The sequence below is a fragment of the Lissotriton vulgaris genome, chromosome 7 (assembly GCF_964263255.1).
Source record: "Lissotriton vulgaris chromosome 7, aLisVul1.2, whole genome shotgun sequence".
Lineage (NCBI taxonomy): Eukaryota > Metazoa > Chordata > Amphibia > Caudata > Salamandridae > Lissotriton > Lissotriton vulgaris.
In genome coordinates this window covers 1,571,127,575-1,571,146,363 of record NC_141695.1, presented here as the reverse complement: position 1 = coordinate 1,571,146,363, position 18,789 = coordinate 1,571,127,575, and positions in this window count along the sequence as shown.

The window sequence follows — 18,789 nt, the reverse complement described above, 5'->3', positions numbered from 1 at the left end:
GGTGTATATTTAACCAATAGGGGTTCAATGGAGGATGGGCTTCCTAGACTCACATAAAGTGGTCTACAAACTGAAGCTAAGGCACTATCACTCTCTCATAAAATAAACACGGGCTGCTTACTATAGGAAGAGAATTGAGACAGAAGACAACTCATCTAGGGAAATATTTGGTATCTTCAAAGAGCTATCCTCACTAGAAAGAACAGTAGCACCAGCTTCTTGTTCGGAAGAGTTATGCAATCAAATTGCAGACTTTTTCACAGAAAAAGTATCCAAAATCTATGCCACCTTCCCAGACAATACGCAAAATGGCTATATAAGCCACAATGAACAAATGCAGGAGTGCGGGGGAAACTGTATTTCACAATTTTCTCCTCCTTCCCTAGAAGATTTGAAAAAGGTAGCGCTAAACATCAGATCAGGCTCCCCAAAAGATCCATCTACACCTAAGGTGATCTGAATGGGACTAGAGGCTATACTACCCTACGAAAGGAGTATCCCCAGGACCCAAAGTCCTAGTGATCTAGCGTGGAGAACGAGAAATGTGGAAAGAAAGAATACTTTCTTTCTTAATAGACCCCTCACTCACCGACCTGGTCGGTGACATGCTTCACCATCGGGGTCCACCCGAGTGACCGAGTGCCACTCATGTGTGCTTCGACACCTGCAGCGGAGCTGGATTTTCTTGTGGGTGTGTGAAGAAGTGAAGTTAAAAAGTGTACGACGTGTACCCCCTATTGACTTTATTCTGGAGGCAGTATGAAACTAATAACAACAAGTGGGATACTTCTATTGGTGTAATTTGACCAGAGAGTATCAAATTTTGCGTGATAAAATGGTCAACATGTTTCAACCGTGTGTGAATTTTAGGTTTTCTTCAGGACCAAGAGTGGTGAGCCGGGAGGTCTGCACACGCTAAGGCGCACCCGTCCCTGACCCGCCTGTGTGCTATACTGTGTACTTACGGTTTAGCTTGCTTACAGCCTTCTGTGTAAGGGAAATCTGAAACAATAGAAAAGAGCATAGTAATGGTGCAAGGGTATACATTTCTGGTGTAATTTGCTCCAAGTAGAAAGGTTTCTGTCTCTGTGAGATTCAGTTTGTGCATGCAAGACCCATTCAAAAATGCATGCTATATCACACCATTTATTGGAGATGCCCAAACAGTGTGACCCAGCTGGGTATCTAATGAGTTTCGTACATACCCACTTTACATTCATCTTCATTAAGTGGGTGTCAAGCGTTCCTCATAATAGTATTACAGGCGTTGAGTGACTATATCTAGTCAGTATGTGTATAGGATCAGAGATGACTCAGACATTTATACACATTATCAAGCGAAACAGGGTGAGATGGCCAAGGTATCTTTCACTAGTGATATAGGTGTAAAAAGTATTCGAACCATCAGAGAGTCTCTTCCCTAAAAAATTAAAAACATTGCTCTTTACACAATAGCGAGGGGTTGTTCCAGGTCTTTATATGTACTGATTCCCTGAGTTTGCAGTGAGTACAAATAGCATGGGGGCACACCAGTAGGTGTAACCAGGCTCTCTATAAATAAACAAATAAATAAATACAAAATCATCTAAGGTACACGGAAATCCATTCTCTCTAATTACTGAGGTCTTAAATACCTAGAGCAAAATATACACTTAATCAAACTACATATATAAAATATAACAAAAAAAATGATGCAATATTAAACATGTACATGGAGCATAAAACACAGGCAACCAAAACATCATGTATGTAAATGGCAAATATGTTACATATAATAAATATAGGGAAGCACAAATACTTTGAAGCATTGCATTGTTTCAAATAATCAATATATATCTTGTAGTGTATCTAAAGGATCTCATGTGTGTTGGTGAGAAAATAAACCAGGGATGATATGGAATGGGCCAAATTAAAAATGAGTGATATAATAAAAGCAAAAATTGAAAAACTAATCATTAAAAAAGATCAGTTTTTCATCAATTTATAGAATCTGCAGCCTTTTGTGGTATATATGGCAAATGCATATAATTTTTTGTTGGTCAACTTGTGTAGATTTCATTCCTTATCGTAGGACATGTTGACATCATCAGGCACGCAGCATATGTTTGATCTTGAGGAATCCATACAGAGCATGTTCATAGTTGCATGTGACGGATCAGCAATTGGTTGCTCATCTGAGGCTCTCGATGGTAATATCAGCTCCCATACAAGGGGCTCGAAAGATAACACAAGTCAAGCCACTCATCAAGAGCTGTATCGAAAAGTGCCAACAGTGATATTGCTCATTCATTGGTAGCATCCTGTAGAAGTGACAGATGCATTGTTCGGCATTGTTTCTTATACTCATCTCGAAGTTGAATAATCATTTCTATATTAAGGTATGCCACTTGGTGCTGTTCCAGATTTAAGTCCAAGATGACTTCAATCAGATCGTTTATGAACCAGAACACAGGTTTTACTTGTGTAGCGTCCATTTTGTGTAAGGTGAGCATCCAGTGCTCTGAGTTTAGATAGCTAAGATTGTCCCATGAATGCATAGACCCTCTCTGTAGCTTTATTCAGCTGGATACATGTACTACATGTTGTTGATTTCCTTGTTGGAACAGGAGAAACATGATGATGTCACTGCCGATTAGCAGCATGATGATTGGAAATCCTCCAAAAAAGCTGGAGAACAGAGAATGAAAAAATGCTTTAAGTCCAGCCCCCAGACCAGATACAATGTTCGTAAAAGTGATATAAAACACCAGTTTTCACAGACAAATTAAATATAGTTTGTAAGAGTTCTGCATAGGGTACTGCATATGTAATAGCCTCTGAAGTACACAAGCAGTTCTGGCTGTAGGCAAATTATGAACTTAAACCACTGAAGTCAAAGATGCTTCTTTTTGTAATAGAACAGGCAATAATTTGTTTACTTCATCATAGGGCACAAATTTCATACTTATACTAGGTCAACAGATTTATATTTTTTACAGTCGTAAAAATGAAATGTAGTAATGGGCAAATAACAAATAGTGTGCATTAACCAAGTATTGGGTGGAGTGTCACTGACTGTAAGTAGTGCATCTTCATCTTGTTCGATACTTAATAGGGTGTATGTAGATTATATTCGAGCTATTGCTTTTTGTGCGAGCATCAAATTATATGGTTCAAACAGGGCTGTTTCATTGAGTAGTTGCCAAGGCACAAAACCCGATCTGTTTCTAGTGCCCAATTTACTTGTATAATTGCTCTTAACTGAGCTTGTCTGTGTTGTAATAAATTCAGGTCTCCTTTCAGTAGTTCTAACGCTGAGGGCAAAATGTGATTTAATGAGTACACTCTTAGAAAGTGTGTGCATTTTATGGTCGATAACTTTATAAACTGACGGTATGTTTTCATGATTTATTTACTGAATTCTTTCTCCAGCTTCTTTCTCTGAATATTTGTTTAGTTCATTGTAGATGGCATATATTCCTGTGACAAGGAATCTTTAATTTCGTTTACGACGTGGCCCCAGAAGAAAATCTGAAAAATCCATACTCTCACTATTTGAGGAAAAGTGTACTTTCACAGCTGAAAAACGACACTGTTCCAATCATCATTGGCAAAGCTTGTCTACACTATATGTGGTAACTAACAGCGGTTTATGTGTTGTTCCAAGGGTCAGTACAATTCAGAAGTATAAGGCCATAAGGCCAAACCTTCAACAGGAAATTGGGTTGCATTATGGGTTCCCTTCTTTATTATATCATTTATGTCTGATTCAGACATATTCCTTTGGAATTGCCAATTATTGAACAAAGTCAAATTGAGTTTTGGGATAGAAGGTTTCTTTAAGTCATTTATTGTTCTGAATTCCAGACAAGTAGTTAGCTGAATAGTTTTATTCAGAAAGATCATTTTTTTAAATATTATACAGACCCTAAATAAGGCTTTTTTGCCTTAAATTTGCCAAACTTTGGATCCACAAAAGCTTTTCTTACCATCATTTGCTTTCCTATTCTCATATCCACTAATAGCAAAGATTTGACTAAATTCAGTAGACTAAATCAGCTTGTTGATAGTGATAATATTTTTAGAAGCTGCTGTGGCTTCTGTATGAAATAAAAGGCTGAAAGATGTAATCTTCAAACAACAAAGGTCTGGTACTAACAGGCAACATATCAATTTTTTGTATATAAAGGATTGGTATGGGTGGGATATTCTTATCTTTACCCAAAGCCAGCTGTCCGTCTGCACAGTCTGACCTAATCCTCTGTGCCTACTTAGTTAATGTTTTAAAACAGAAATGAAAAGAGGTGGTCAGTCAAGTCACTCAACATACAGCATACCCACTAATGAAGTGTATGTGCACTACAAAGAAAAATGTGTAGAGAAAAGCAAAAGTATCTCACGTGCCTACCACCAGAGGAGCTACTGGTAGGTTCTCACCAGCTTTCCCACGTTTTTATCATCATCGATAACTTTCTCAAACAAAGATGAGGTTGTGTCCAGTGCAGGAAAGGTGTAGAGAAAAATCATACAATAAAGACCCCGTGAAAAAAATGAGACACAAGAAGTTTCTAATAAAATTGAGCTAAACTCACACACACACTTGTAATTTTTTAATCCGAAATGTGAGTCTGCCCAGTATTAAAAACATGGCATGTTGTAAACCACTTCAAGGACGGCCAACATGTGTCATTGCCTGTTGTAAATTAGCGGCAAATTTGTCAGGGCAACGAGGTCACAATTCATCTCCCTGGACATGTAAAGTAAAATTAAGAGTGACAGACAAACACCCAAAAATTGGAGAGAAATTTATTTAGAGAGAAACACCCCCAATCCCGGCTTGTCTCAGTACAGGTATTGATAAAAAATGGACTTGTGGCTAAGATATAGCACTTTTTCCAGTTGATAAAAAATCATAATATTTACCTAGTGAGAGCCATGGGCCCACATACCGGCTCCCACTTAGTCGTAAGGGTGTGTATCAATTATACTTTCGATCCCTTCTCATAGCACAATCGTTGCTTACAAGTTCATCTGTGGAAATAGACATGTCTCATTATATGCTTCTGAACTCTGCCACTGGAAATTACATCAAAACATTTGTGTGGCTACCAATACAAGCACCACCTCCAGCTTAGCTTCATAATTAAAGTTTGAATTATAGAAGAACATGATTAAGAAATCAATAGATCAAAAAGGTTTAGCTTACTCTGATCCAGACAAAATTGCAGAAACTTTGAAGGATTCTATAGTACTATGTATAGCAAGAACCAGGATCTGGGGAGCACAAAAACACAAGACTATCTAAACAAATGCACACTTCCTGACCTCTCAGATCAAGAAAAAATTGAATATCAATAGCCCAATCACTGCTTCAGAAATCGAAAGCTCAATTAAGGCCCTCAAAATTGGGAAGGCTCCGGGCCCTGATGTGTTTAATACTACGTTTTACAAATGCTTCTCCTCAATACTAACTCTCCCACTCTTAAACAGGTTCCATGAATTTAGTAACTCTGGCCAAATTAATGGGACACCAGCAGAAGCCATTATAGCAGTAATCCCCAAAAGGGGAAGGATCCAACACTCCCTAAAACTTGAAGGCCGATATCTCTAATTAACTTAGACTGCAAAATGAATTCAGTGATCCTAGCCAAATGCCTTCAAACATTTTTACCCAAACTTATCCATCCCTCACAAGTTGGCTTTTTAAAAAACAGACTATCTAGTGACAATACCCGTATCCTAGCCCATGTCCTGGAGAAAACCAAACATACTGACTCACGAACAGTTGCTATCACTTTAGATGCCGAAAAGACTTTCGACAAAGTAGATTAGGCCTACCTGAAAGCAACACTGGATAAATTTAACTTGGATGAGAATTTTACGCATATGGTAATGGCACTATATTTTAATCCTTTGGCCAGGGTACAAGAGGGAGGCTGCCTCTCATCTTTCTTCAAATTAGAACAAGGAACAAGAAAATGCTGCCCACTTCCCTCCTCCCTATTCATATTTGCAATTGAACCCTTCCTCTATCAACTTAGGAATAATAACCAGATCTCAGGGATACGTTTCAACAACTGTATGGTCAAAATAACTGCTTATGCCGATGACATATTAGTTGTCTCTGAGAATGCGGAAGCTGCTATCCCTGCTCAATAGAAGACTTTGCTGCAGTATCCGGATATAAATGAAATAAAGAGAAGACTGAGGTAAAACTCCTGAACAACCTTGGTGGGAAAGAAATTATTGGTGACTCAGGTCTCCTGTGGCAACCTAATTGCTTCAAATACCTAGGCTTAGATCTGAACACCACCCTCCAAACCAATGAGAATGCCCTACACAAGAAAATCTCTTCATTGCTAGATGGTTGGTCACCTAAATTTTTATCCTGGTGGGGTAAGAGCTGAGATTTTAAAAATGATGATTACTCCTCTTGTTGACTATCTAGCTAGCATGCTACCAATGATGTTTTCAAATGACTTCCTGAATAGGATTTATAAACTTTTCAACATGTTCCTTTGGCAAGGCAAGAAACCCAAAAAAACTCCTATTCCGAAAGAAAAAGGTGATCTGGGCCTCCCGAACTTTAGGAACTATCAAACAGCGTATCTTTGCAAACAAGGTTCTAACTGGCTAATCCCTCAGACTGACTACACCCTAGTCTGGATAGATATAGAAAGGTCAATCATCAGCAATATGCCTCTACCTGCTCTCCTCATCATGGATATATCATATCTACCCCACTCAAAATACATTCTGCTTAATACTAATAGAGCCCTATTACGGCTGGAACACTTCTCCACAATAAGAATCAATAAGTCCAATTTGTCCTCTCTCTGCGCAACCCGAGCCTGAAGGTTGATGGAGGAACGCTCCATTGGGAACACTGTTCTAAAAACGGCATAAAACTAATCAAAAATCTTTTTATAGGGACCCTCCCATTACCGGTTTCCATCCTCCAGGCTCGTCACGGGACTAAAACCGATGGATTTTTATGAATTCCTAAAGCTAAAATCTCTCCTCTCGATACCCTCCGATCCGTCGATAGTCTCAAAGATGTCACAGCTACTAAAGTCAGGACACACCGTCTCCAAAATATATAAGTTTCTTTCCCCTAAGCCTCGCAAATCTCACAGGAAATGTGAAGTAAAATGGAAATCTGAACCCAACTCCAGCAATATTCCATTTGATTGGTAGAAAATACATATCACCCCATTCTCGAATAAAATATCTCCAATATGATTGCAAAGCAAACTTATGCTAATAAATAGGACATACTGGACACCAGAGAAAATCTTTAAACTTAATCTCAGTGAGAACCCGACATGCTGGAACTGTAAATCTCACGTCGGCAACCTCGCTCACATGCTCTTCTATTGCCCTACCTAACAAACATACTGGGATAAGGTTTACGAGTGTATAAGCAATACTTTCAACAGAGCCCCTCCAAAGGAATTTTCTTATATTATACTCAGTGCTTTGGACCCTAAGATAGCAGATGTAAATGACCGATACTTGCTAGATCTCATGCTCACTTTATCCTGTAAAATTGTACTGTGTAAGTGGAAAAACTCCAAAGAAGTTTCTTTTAGAATGTGGCAAGAATGGCTATCTTTCCTTAGAGGAGCAGACAATGTCGCACTTCATACCTCTCCCTGGCGTAAATCACACAGGAAACTGTGGAAGTCCCTTGATGCCTCATCCTTCTCATATGATCCCCCATGAAAATCAACCCAATTCCCCAGATTGTAATGCTTATTGAATGCTACATTTGCGGTGATACTCCTGTACTACATTGTATTTCATGCCTCCGCAACTGTGAAAAATGTACCTGCTTCCGACACCTGTACTATATATTGTATCTTTTATCAACACTCATGGGGGAACTGTGCTTGTTTGCCCACCTGTACGTCACTGCGGGTTCACTGCGACTACCACGGCTAGGCACTTGAGTAACTTGTAGTTTTCCATTTACTTTGATTTATTCCTTATTTCTCATGATTTGTACTTATTATGATTTGTCAGTACTTCTCATTTTTGCTCTCTCTTTTTCGCTCTTGTATTTTCATTATTGTGTTTTTTATTAGTTATTTCTTCAATGCTTGAAACTCAATAAAAATTATTTGAAATAAAAAAAACAGCAGTATGGCTTTCTGGATAATATCAATCCCATGAAGGGAGGAGGGGCACTCTGGTAACAGTAACATATTTTATTTCATCATTCACAGGATCACACACACACTCTACTAAGAGGAACAAACACTTTTAAGTGAAAGTATGTAATACTACATGAATAATCGGACTCTGAGTCTGTCTAAAGCTATTACCCAGATGTGAGAAGTTGGCCTGGTATATGCTGTCCACTAATTAAAGTGGGCCCCTTGCACCAGTCCAAACAACCCTCATGGTGATTTAAAAGGTCAAAGATAACCTATGAAAGCTATCCAAGTGGTAGCTGTGGAGAGCAGCCTTCAGGCTTAGTCTTGGAAGAATGTTAAGCACCTTGCTTTACCAGAATGCAACCTTATAGTATTGGTTAAATAAAAGGAGAACCACATAGTAGTTATAAAAATATGTATTTTTTTATATAACACTATCTAGTATGACACAGTAACTCCTACATAGAGATAATCACAAATCACACAATACTTAAGCACAGAAATGATAGCACATAGCACAAATACACAGTGGGCCCCAGGGGGGGGCCAAACCATATACTAAGAAAGTGGTATGAGAAATACAACTTGAGTCAAGACAGTTTTGAGAAGATGTAGAATCACTGGGACCTCAAGTAACCACCCAAGGTGAGTAAGTAGGAATCCCACAGAGGACGAGTGGAGTGTGGGAACATGACCGCGTGCTCCGTACAATTCTATGGGAAAGTTGCGGTTTAAGTTTTAGAGTTTAAGGACCCTTCCCAGTGGACTTCGAAGAAACCACATGGAAGACAGAAGGTCGGAGAGCCACCCCACCTGTGGATACCGAGGTACCCACGTTACCTATCCCAGTGAAGCCGGGTGCATAGGTCTGAATGTGCATTGGAAACCGAAGTCGAACCCAGTTGAGGACTTCGAAGAAGAGCCACTGCTGGAAGGAAGAAAAGTGTCCATTGGAATCCAAAGGTGGATTCTTGTTAAAGAGTACCTGAAAGCAGAGTTGACAGATTCTGGGTCACTCAGGAGTGACCAGGGGCTTGGTAGACGATGTCCAAAGATGTTGTGCTTCAGATGCATTGATGAAGCCCTTGACTATGCAGCTACAGGGACCAAGAGATGTTAAGGATGACCAGGAGCCAGATACGAGCTGTCCCACAAAGGCGTGCTGAGTGGTCAGTGTATGGCGGGAGTACCAACAAGCCTTGGCAACGGCAACCCACGCAGAAGTTCAAGGATGTGGACGATTCAGACCAGCAAGGTCCAGGAGACTCGCCAGACACAGGGGAAGCTGGAGAAACCAGGGGAGCCCAAGAAAAGCAAAGTTGACCCTCAAATGGACCCAAAAGCCGGAGGCCCAGTTGTCGCAAGAGGACCTCAATGGTTTCCCCAAAAAACAGCCCCACGGAGCACTCGGTGCAAGGAGGTCATAGTTCTTGGTAGGAAATGGTGACAGAGGTTGGGGCTACTCGGAGCCCAATGTACTTGATCAGGAAACGCCAAGAAGCATATGCACTTGCAAATGTACGCGGTGCACAGGGGTTCAGGTATTGTAGAACCACAAGGGATTCTAACCTCAAACTTGGTGAGAGGGCAGCTCAGGCCTTGAGAGACATAGAAACCCACCTCCTGTGTTGCTGAAACCTTCAGAGTCCATAGGAGCTCAGGGTCAGTAGACTAGACAGCAGTGTTGCGGTTCCTGCAAAATGCAAGGGAGTGACTCCTTCACTCAAAGGGAAATATCTTTGGTTGTCCTTGATGCTCCAAAGGTCCTGCATGGATCCTGTATGGTGCATGGGCACAGATAATGCTTTAGACTGAGAGGAAGACAAAGTCGGGCCCAAATGAAGTCCAGCGAAGTTAAGAGTGTCCAGACGGTCGAAGTTCTGTGGTTTCTGGCTCAGAATCTTGTCCACGTCGAATCTAAGGATCAACAGCCAGGTAAGCCCTTAAGTACTCACTGAAGAGGGTTGGCAAGAATCAGGGGACCCTCCCAGTGGAGGGTCTAGACAGTGGGGAGGTTACTCCCATGTCCTTTGTCCAGTTTCACGCCAGAGCGGGAGCCTATGGCTCACAGGACTGGTTTAAACTGCACTATGCACAGGGATACCAAAAGGGCCCCTCATGCAGACTTTCAGTCACTTTCAAGCGCACCCACCCAGCCCTAATACACGAAATCCTGTCTGAGAGGTGGGAAAACCTCCCTGTGACAGGATGCCTATTGTTCTGCCTTCCCCTGCTCGAGCTTGGTCCAGTAGCAGGAGGACAGAAATGTGTCTCTGGTCGACAGAAACAATTTTGTGCTGTCAGGGACTAGAAGCTGGTACCGGGAACACCAGAGACCCCACAAAGCCCACTTTGAGGGGTGGAATCATACCTCCCACACCAGTTACTGGTGTGGAGGTATGATTCCAACATGTTTGAAACCAAACACAATAGGGTTTGTTTCAGCCGTTTTAGAGTTGGTCATCATGCAGTCGCATAATGCCACTCTATATGTAGTAAACGGCTGTCTCACTGACAACCCAGGTCAATGGACTCCGTAGGCTGCAGGGGTGTTCTGCTCATGCAGTGGCACCCTCTCACTTAGAACCAAGCACCCTGCCCTCAGGATTGTAAAGGATTTCTAGAGGGGTGACTTATAAGTTTTAAGTGCAGTGACCTTTAGATATAGTAAACCTATATCTTAAGTAAGTGGTGCATGCACCAACTTACACAGGCTCGAATTGCAGGCCTGTAGTTCCATTTTGCATGGCCTCTCATGGGTGGCATAATACATGCTTCAGCCCATGGTGGGCCCCTGGGGTACCTATGCCCATGGTACATGGGTACCATATACTAGGGACTGACAAGGGTACCCCAGTATCCAATCTGGAGTGTACCTAAGTACATAGCCTAACAGTTTAAGAAGAAAGCAGATAGACTGGAGTCCTGATTAGCAGGATCCCAGTCAGACTAGTCAAAAACAGTAGCACATTTAGCAAAAAGTGGGGGTAACCATAAGGAGTAGATCCTACTTTCCAATAACTGAATATTATAAAGACAGCAAGCAGACACAGTATAAGTAATGAGAATAAAATGACAATTTGTAGGATGTTTTAAAATGTTATTTCTGTTCACTACACTTAAGAGAGCATGAAAGGGTGAGCAATTTGCACTCTAGAGTTTCTAAGGGAGTAGAGACACACTGCATACCTTGTTTACAGCAAAGGCTGTCTTTGTCAGCGGAGGCATGAAAACAGCATTCCACACAAAGAGCAAACACACGCCACGGTCAGTATGTCTTTCTCCGAGAGTCGGCTTTATCAGCTTCAGGCTTCAGGCGAGATGTAGCATTTGCGAAGTGTGCTGCCATTAGGCAAGACCTTCTCTGGCAGAATCTCAAGCGATATTCTGGCAGAGGGACTTTTCTTGACAAGTTGCCACGTGCCAGTGCTTATATACCAAATCTTTTCAGAAATTGGAGTTTCCGACTTAAGTTCTGAAATGTCTGAAATAGATTGTGTGCATTAAGATTTGCATCTCAGAGGTTTCCTTATAAATATATAGGGTAAAAGGACGTCAATCCAAACTTCATTACTTTGGTTAATATTGTGCATATGTTCTTATTAAACCTTGATATGGTAAAGAGTAGGCACGTGACCCAGAAGAATGTTGCAATTAAAACAGTATTTATGTCATTAATTGACTGACTAGACTCTTTCAGAGTTCTTACATAAGATCAAAGGACATCTGGGTCTAGGGGGTGAAATAACAATGATTCTGCCTAAATCAGGAAAAATTGTGATTTCCATTGTTTGAAAGTGGGAAGATGACAGCCTCTTTTAGCCAAGATGGAGTAGGGACCTTCAGAAGATAGAGTCGGACCTAAGGGACTTTACATCAAAACCACTAAAATGTGCTCCATGCAAGACAACTAGAAATATAAAGTGGGGCTTCATTTTGCCCCACGCAAAACTAAACACACAGTTTATGAGACTTGGTTTAATTAAAGGCAAGAGGGATTACAAACAGACCTAAACATAATAGTGGCTAACTGATAGTAATGGAGTTAAAGAGAACCGACTCCCAGTCTTTGTAGGACAACTGTCAGAAGCAAGCAATGAGGTCTAAACATTTCAAAAGTGCTGGTATGGAGCAAGGAGTAGTGGCACAGTGGATGCAAGTATTTTCTAAGCAATTAGAAAAGCAAGTTTCTTAGAAGGGGGACTTTCTTTTTTAAATTTGTGTTGCGAATCAAAGCAAAATGTCTTAACAATATGTAAAGAGAATTGAAGTGGCATGGATATTAGCTGCCTATCTTTTGAAAAAAACACGATTGATAACAAATGTAATTTCATCATGGTATTTGTGCTATGAATAATTAGGGCACATAACAATAGCAAGCACTGGTAATGTCAATAGCTTAGGCTTATGAATATAAGTGCTTTTTGGGCCATTGATGGATTACAAAACCTCATCAGAAATTCACTCTGTCACTCATCTTAATAGTCGTGCTTTCATTAATTCATCCACTGAATCATTTCTGTTTTCACCCTCCGACAAAATTGTAATAAAACAACCACAAACTTAACATCATATGCAAGTTAAATGAAAAGAATACAAGCAGAAAAGAAGAACATGATTCTATCTAAACATTGCAGGCTTATGCTTGCAATGACAAAACTAAGCATAGCAGTAAGTGCCTGTCTTGCAGAGGTTTTGCAAATTGTTTAGGTTTGTTTTAAATATCCAGTATATATATACATACAGAGTTTTGAGCCTTAGACAACGCGAGTCTAGACTCATAATCGAGTTCCAGACCAAATTCCCGGGTGGGCTCAACATGGATGAGGAATTGGCCAGTCACCTAAGAGAGTTATGATTTGCCCGACTACAGAGTCTGTGCTGTTTGATACTAGTGGTCTTTGTTGTTATGACTATATTGGGCCGCCTATGATATGTATAACCTTGATTTTTCTTCTGTCTTATGTCTCATGACATACTTTTATTATGTAGTGGATTTTATATACTTTATTTGTGTTTTTTTGGTCCACAGGAGGAAAGGTTGGGTCTATCAATGAATTCACCAGCACAGACTCAGTCTCCCTTTGCACTCCTGGAATCACTTTTCTTGCACTATGGGACTCACGATTTGTAGATTAATTTTCCTCCGGTCAGCTAGCGCACTCTATTCTGTATTTTTCCAGCATGCATAATAAGAATTTCTGTACTATCTTGGCGACATGTCCTGGACTAACATGATACTGAGGTTCCATGACACTATTTTCTTGCTACTCGCTTCAATAGGTGACTCCGAACTGTGTATTTTACATAGATTGTTGTGCTTTATTCAAGCTTTTACTGTGCAACTTTATTTTGTCTGAGATAGCTGTGCATGGCCAGCCAGAGTCACATGTCTACCTCATACCATGACGTGATGAGCATATTTATCTAATAATTTAATAACCGGAACCGATGTCATGTATTTTACATTGATTGTCATGCACAGCATCTTCTGTGATTTTTTTGTACAATATTTTCATGTACTTAAGAAGCGCGACGGCGACAGTACCATCTTAACATGTCCGCCAAATGTTTCATAACTTTACAATATTGTAAGACTGTCACTTTTGTTGTTTGATATCGCGCGTAAACTTTTCTGCTCAAAACTTTGTTGCACATTATCTGAACGGGCTACAACACACTGTGATTATGTTGTATAATAATTTTTATCTTCATATAAGCGAGATCTGTAGATAACTCTCAGATGTTTAGTGCACTATTATACCTTTCCAACATGTCTGCTATTCTACTTCCTCATATGGGGATTAGTCCTATGCTTATGCTGTTGGTTTGATTTTGCGCGAAAACTCATGTTTAAATACCGGAGTCACTTGTGTTGATGTTACACGTGAACAAGGCTTCTATGCTGAAACGCGTTGTGTAATAAACTGCTAATATTACACTTTGGATTCGCTTTGTCTTTTTCCTGAGAGCGCAACGTTAACCTGTTTTCCATTGGATTATATATATATATATATATATATATATATATATATATATATATATAAACTTTGTGTTTGGATTAGGAGCGGCGTGCCTGAGCCGCAAGAGGTAGCCCTGGGGCTGTTCCAGCCCACCACGGAGACGTGTTACAGCGCCACCGGCATGGAAGTAAGGAGCTATTGTGGGAAGGTGATGACAGCTGCGGGGTCGAGATGTGATGAAGCACACCCCACTGTGGTTTTATTGAACAATACTTTGACTCCGAGGCAGGCAACTCACTAGAGAAGGACATGACACTACACATACCATGATTCCATGTGTTGGGACACGCCCACTGAGGCAGGATTTAAAGAACTGTGTAGCTGCCTGACAATGTTCGCCTGGGAGTTTGTGAGTCAATGCCTTTGAAGAAGTTTAAAAAACGAAACGCGTCAGGCTAACTTTTGGAAGCTGCTGCTGTATTTGCATCCATTTCGCAGGCTGCTTTCTGCAATGAATAAAAGCTAAATTTCTTACCTGGCTCGTGGGCTCCTCTACCTTGCAGGCAAACTTTGTGTTTGGATTAGGAGCGGCGTGCCTGAGCCGCAAGAGGTAGCCCTGGGCCTGTTCCAGCCCACCACGGAGACGTGTTACAGCGCCACCGGCATGGGAGCAAGGAGCTATTGTGGGAAGGTGATGACAACTGCAGGGTCGAGATGTGATGAAGCACACCTCACTGTGGTTTTATTGAACAATACTTTAACTCCGAGGCAGGCAACTCACTAGAGAAGGACATGACACTACAGATACCATGATTCCATGTGTTGGGACACGCCCACTGAGGCCAGATTTAAATAACTGTGTAGCTATGATTTGGAAATAGTTTAGTGCTGTAAAGACGTTAATGGACTGGCAATTCCTACTTTCAAAAACTGGCATGCCACTTCTGTCATTGACCATGTGATCGTGCCACCGAATATAATCCCTTATTGTGCACCCCCACGAATAGAAGTCACCGCATTAAGCGATCATAATCTAATTATTTTGAATACCAGCTTTTGGGAGGGTAGCTCGATTGCTGTAGGAAATACAATTACAAACGTGGAACCACATAGGAAGAATGGGGTTAGGCTAAGATGGGCAGGGGGAAAGGCTAACAAACTATCTAGCTCTATAATTAAGGAGAGCCTGCCGAGTATTATTTTTATTTTAGAAAATAGATTTGACCTTGAAAGAGTACTATTACTTTTTAATGTAATCAATAAAGCGATTGATGCCAAATTTACTGGATGTAATAGCAGGAGATGTAGGAGTGGACCGGGTTGGTTCAACCATCAATGCACTGCCGCATGAACTAAACTCAAGCAGGCATTAGCAGACAAGCCCAGGGACAAAAATTTAATAATTAACCTGAGAATGGAGTATAAGCGTGAGCTCAAATTGAGGAAATGCGAATTACAGCAATTGGCTTGGGACTCCCTTAACCAAGTGGCAGAACTTTCAAACTGTACCCTATTTTGGGCCACTGTCAATTCCCCCTTCTTAAAAGAAGAAAACACTCCAGAATTAACATCTAACGTATCGAGTGAAGGGTGGATTGCCCATTTCTCTCATATTTTCGATACCAATAGACCCCTAGTGAACTGTCAGAATCAGTGGGGGGTCTTGCCGCTTGACATTTCAATCCAGGTGGTTGAATGCGGTATACGTAACAGTAAAGGAGGGAAAGTCCAGGGCCCTGACGGAGTCCCTATTGATTTTTAATTTTAATTTAAAAAGAACTTATAGAGCGCACGTACACTGAGTCAGTTTCATGGCGCTGGTGAGGTCCCTAAAAGAATGAAATAAAGAGCTAGTGATGATAGGATAGCTAGGTGCCAAAAGCCTGCTGGAATAAAAATGTTTTTAGTGACCTCCGGAACTCCATGTAGGAGGAGGAAAGTCTTAAAGACAGGGGGAGGCCATTCCAGAAGGTGGGAGCAAGCACAGCAAACTTCTGCCCTCCTGCTCGCTTCTTTTTGAACCGGGGCGTGGTTAGTAAGGCTAAGCTAGAGGAGCGAAGGTCTCTAGAAGGAACATAGAGAGAAATAGCCGAATTAATGAAGGCCGGGGCTGTACCTGCTCTTGCTTGAAAAGTCAAGCACCCCAGCTTAAACCTGGCTCGTTCTTTTATCGGGAGCCAATGTAAGCTCTTGAGTAAGGGAGTCGAGTGATGGGACTTAGACAGGCCAAAAACCAGGCGGGCCGCCTGGTTTTGTATTAACTGTAGGCGCTGCAGGGCATACGCAGGGGCTCCATTGTAAATTATGTTTCCATAGTCAATCTTTGACAGGACCATGGCCATCAGGATTAGCTTTAAAGCAGAAGTGGAAAAAAATCTGGCAATTTTCCGGATAAGTCGAAGTGTAAAGAAACAAGAAGAGACCACCGAATTAATGTGTGAGTAAAGGGTTAATTGGTTGTTGAGAATGATCCCAAGGGTTTTAACTGAACGAGAAGGGGAAGGAGGGGGTCCAAGTGAGGGGGGCCAGAAAGAAGAAGACCAGGGATTGCCAGCGCCGCCCGTCGCCACAAGTTCCGTTTTATCCGGATTGAGTTTTAACTGGTTGGTGTTCATCCAGTCTCGGATAAATAGCATGACGGACTGAAAACTGCCAACCCCTGAGGGAGAGGAAAGGTCAAAAATGAGTTGGAGATCATCTGCATAGTTATATACAGTGACCTCCATGTTCTGTAAAGCAAAAACCAAGGGGAAGATGTAAAGATTAAAAAGTAAAGGGGAAAGAGCAGAACCCTGAGGGACACCACAGGTGACAGTACGTGGAGAGGCCGAGAAGGTGCCGAGATGGACTGTCTGATTACGGTCCTTCAGGAACGACTCGACCCAGGCAAATGCAAGCCCCCCGATCCCCGCCGCCCTGACCCGTGACAACAAGATGTTATGGTCCACGGTGTCAAAGGCGGCGGAGAGGTCCAAAAGGACCAGAATCTTGGGGGTGTTGGCGTCGAGTCCTTCCCTAAGTTGGTCCATGACCGAAATCACCACCTTCTCGGTAGAGTGTCGAGGTCGGAAACCAGCTTGGCATGGGGCCAGGTAATTGCTGTCCTCAACAAAGGTGCTCAGGATTTGAGACACGTGCCTCTCCGCCACCTTGCCCAAGATGGGAAGCAGGGATATGGGGCGGTAGTTGACCAGAGAGGCAGGGTCAGCCCCAGGCTTCTTTAAAATGGGGATGATGGTGGCCGATTTAAAAGCAGTAGGGACTAGACCTAGGCTGAAGGTATTGTTTAGAACGGTAAGAGCGGGGACGGGACAGGCCAGAAACACCTGGGCCAGCATGCGGGCTGGGCACGTGTCAGAAGGAGACCCAGATTTTACACGCTTAAGTAGCGGGGAGAGGGACTCACTGGTTAGCAACGGAATAGAAGTCAGGCACTGGGTGTTCTGTGGCGGGGAGCAATCTGGAGAAGAGTTAGATGGAGGAGGAATGCGAGCTTTTATTTGCGCAACTTTCTCAATAAAAAACTCGTTCAGTGAATTGTACAGTGACTGGGAAGGTATAATCGAAGGTGAAGGCCTATCTGATAGGGCTAACTCGTGGACTGTAGCAAAGATTTCACGTGGCTGGCATTCTGCTTCCAGAATGCGTTGGGAGAAGTAGTCTTTCTTGGCCGCTAGGATCACTTTTTTGTATTCTGCTAGCAGGGTGGTATAGTGATTTTTGCTAGTAGGGCAATATTTCAGCCTCCAAGCCCGTTCAGCTTGGCGAACAGTCAGCTTGAGTGCTTTAAGGGCAGGGGTGAACCACTTGTTAGCATGATGGTGGTGATTTATAGTAACTCACTAGAGAAGGACATGACACTACAGATACCATGATTCCATGTGTTGGGACACGCCCACTGAGGCGGGATTTGAATAACTGTGTAGCTGCCTGAAAATGTTCGCCTGGGAGTTTGTGAGTTTGTGAGTCAATGCCTTTGAAGAAGTTTGAAAACAAAACGCGTCAGGCTGACTTTTGGAAGCTGCTGCTGTATTTGCATCCATTTCGCAGGCTGTTTTCTGCAATGAATAAAAGCTAAATTCCTTACCTGGCTCGTGGGCTCCTCTACCTTGCAGGCAAACTTTGTGTTTGGATATATATATATTTGAAAAACATGAGGGACACATGTCTTTTTCTTATTGTAGAGTACTCATGTTATGTCTTAATGATTGAAAGCGACAACTTACCCTGTTATGTTCAAAGCATTTATTTATTATGTATTTTCTATTTTTAATTCTGTGTGTTGTCAGATTATCTGGGGATAGTAAGCACTTAAGCACTTTATTTCAAAACCTTTTAACTCTAGGAAATGATGAAGTATTTAGACGTGCATAGATGGCCGCTGCATTCGTTGCTTGTGCACTGAGTACCTTTTCTATGTTGTTGGATTTCCGAGGGTGCTCGGAGGGTTAAAATGGCGGCACTTCATACACATAGACTGACACTGACGAAGCCGGAAGGCGAAACGCGTCTGTCGGGGGTGAGGGGTTTTCAATAAAGAAATACGGAAAATGGATACCAGTGTGCTTGCCGTTTTTGACTCGATGGAGCCAAAGTGTGTGGATATATATATATATATATATATATATATATATATATATATATATATATATATATATATATATATATATATATTATCCAGTGGCAGC